This window comes from Drosophila montana, unplaced genomic scaffold (assembly GCF_035044405.1).
Source record: "Drosophila montana isolate Dmon_TW-CO22-7 unplaced genomic scaffold, ASM3504440v1 contig_1505_1, whole genome shotgun sequence".
Lineage (NCBI taxonomy): Eukaryota > Metazoa > Arthropoda > Insecta > Diptera > Drosophilidae > Drosophila > Drosophila montana.
Genome location: NW_026996452.1, coordinates 4,075,001 through 4,077,997, shown reverse-complemented (window position 1 = coordinate 4,077,997; position 2,997 = coordinate 4,075,001).

The window sequence follows — 2,997 nt, the reverse complement described above, 5'->3', positions numbered from 1 at the left end:
AGCTTACAGGGTATCCTCTGGTCGTGCGCTCTCAGCTAAAAATTCTAATCTATAAATTATTGGTGGCAGGCCTATTTTAATTAACGGTTTATTCAAATGGAGGTATATTCTAAGCGAGAGTCGCGTATAGGGTATCTGCCAGTCTATCTGCTTGGGCTAACTAACATGTGTTTTCTCTTTTGTGAGATGTGACAATGAAGCTCGGAATTACGCGCGCGTGACAACTTTTTGCCATTAAAAAAGTTAAAAGAAAATAAAGGATTTTTTTGTTTTTTTTTTGTTTGTAGTTAGAAACTGTCTTTAGAGGGTTTTTAGAGGGTGTTCATAATGAGATTAAGTGTGGTTTGTTTACAAATTAATGAGACCTAAGCGTGACGTTGATATAGTATGACAACCCATACCGAGGGTATTTGGACAAGAGAATTTCATTGCTGTTCGACTTGATTGGCAAAATGGCAATGAAAACAGAAACATTCGAGCCGATGGCTGTGGAATCCTTATCGATAATTGCTTTGGCTTGTAGGCACGTCAAGGTCTTTGCCAGTCAAAACAGCTGCACTAACATCAAGTGCCCACTCATCGTTATTGCTCGATATGCACACACGCACACACACACGCACACATACACACTCATACTCACACTCACTCAAGAGCAGTTCGTGTCTGGCAGCGAATTCGCTTGTGATTGTTGCCACACGCGCTTGAGCCGCAAACACAATGCGCAAATACCAGCAACAAGGACTCAAGCAGGATTCAGCCGCACAGCCGTGAAAGCCGCAGCGCGTTCACACACACACATGGACGCGCACACCACCCACATACACACGTGTGAATTTCCGGCCAGATAAAAAGAAGAAAAAAAAGCCAGAAAAATATTTTGTAGCGCGCTTTGCGGCGCTAAGGTGCAAAGTAGATGGATAAACGTAGGGCAAAGCTGCGTTTCGGTAACAAATCGAATATGTAAAACACATTTTACACATTTGTTGTTGCTCTTGTTGTTGTTATTGCTGTTGCTCTTGTTGTTGCTCTTGTTGTTGCTGCATGTCAACCTGAACATGTTTATCAAGCACATGTGAGCTGACTCTCGGGCATGTGTGTGCCGGGGGAAGTGCATCTAAAATCGGTGAAAAATAAAAGCAATTTAAGTATGCTAATCAATTGCCAACACTTGAGAGCAGACATAAATAAATCTCCAAGCAGAAGCACATAAATTTAAATTGAATTATATATAAATTCAGCCGAGTGTTTAAACGTGGACCAGGCAAATATTTATAGAGTGTGCAAGCCGAGCGGCTCGTATTGTTAGAAGAAATCTAAAAATAATATCGACTATTTATAAAAAGCTATTAAAATACCCTATAGCATGTGGGAGTGCATAAATTGAGTATGATGTTTCATGAGCTTGAACAGTATTTGCGCAGAAGCATAGAATAAAGTGTGAAGTAGATTTTTATTCAATTTTAATTATCTAACTATTATGAATAAATAAATAATTTGTATACCCTTGTATAGGGTATTTTAACTTGCACACGAAATAGAACGTATAGAGTATAAAGTATATATATATATATTCTCGATCTGGATTAATATCCGTCTATCTGTTGCAGGCAGTACATATGTCGGAGCCGGCCGGATCGGACTACTATATTATATAGCTGCCATAGAAACGTTTGATCGAAAAGTTTTAGAAATCTATTTTATTTATCAAGATATCTGGACTTATTACTTTCACTGTGCTCCACATGTACAAATCTTATCCTTACTTTTTTGTTATATATATAATTTATTATGTAATTAAAATTGTTTTTGTTATTAATTTTAATACGGTTTTTTTTTTTTTGCCAACTCTATAAAGATACATATATCATGATTTCCATTTTTATTCTCGACCATGTGTTGTATTTGTCAATATAAAAATAAGTTGACCATTCCGCAGCTTAACTATTTATATTTATAAAGATATAGAAGTTGGATAGAAGTTGAAGTTGGACAGTCAATTTTATTTAGTATAACATCGAACATTATTTAGACATCCTTTAGTACTTAACTTAACTTCTAATAAGTCATTTCATATTGCTTTTTAATACAAGTATATTTACAGATCAACTGCATATTTATATTTGAGTTATCACAGCTATCGGATTATAATGAGAAATATGTATATTACAGCAAGGACTCGTCCTTGTTGCAGAGCAACCCTTACCCAAGCTTCCCCGCTGCTCTCGCCCGTTCCACCCTAACTATTTATTTATTTGCTTTTTTTATAGTTAACCCTAACTCTTATAATGCCACCCCCGTTTACGGGCAAAGCAAGCCCTCCAGCTGGATGTCATTTCATTGTTTCAACTGCAGGGCTTGCAGCAAGTGGCACCACAAGTGCAACAAGCCGCATGGCAAGCCCCTTTTTGTTTATCCAGCTTTGGAAGCTGAAACGCCAATACCAAATGCCAAATACCGCCAAATTCCCATTACGTTAGCTATTTACATGCACGGCGCTCAAACATTTTCGGCCGGACTCCAAAACCCGAGTCCGAAATGTGTTCTGCTCTGTGTGTGTGTGTGTGATACAAGAGTGCAGGGTATGCTTCGTTGAAAATCGCATAAGGCCTGCGAAAACATTCCCATTACGGCTGAATATTTGGCCAGCTGATTTTGGGCGCCAACCAAATGCGGAAACGTTGCTTTTAACGGGATTGCAGGTGTTGGGCTTATGCAACCCTGTAACTTGCCAGAGTTGCCACACGCACTCGACTCACAGCAAGGTTGTTTTGAAGTTGCTTCAAATTTAATTTAATTTTCAGTAACTGAGCATTTGGCATGAGTAAATTAGAGTACTTATGATTAACTGTAGATACCCTGTAATTTATCACAAAGTGCATATATATATATTGTACAGCTCTTCTTTCAATTAAACAAACTGCTTTAGAACAAACAAATTAATCTCTAATTATTTTATGATCAACTTATAGATACCCTGTAATGCGCACAATGATCTAA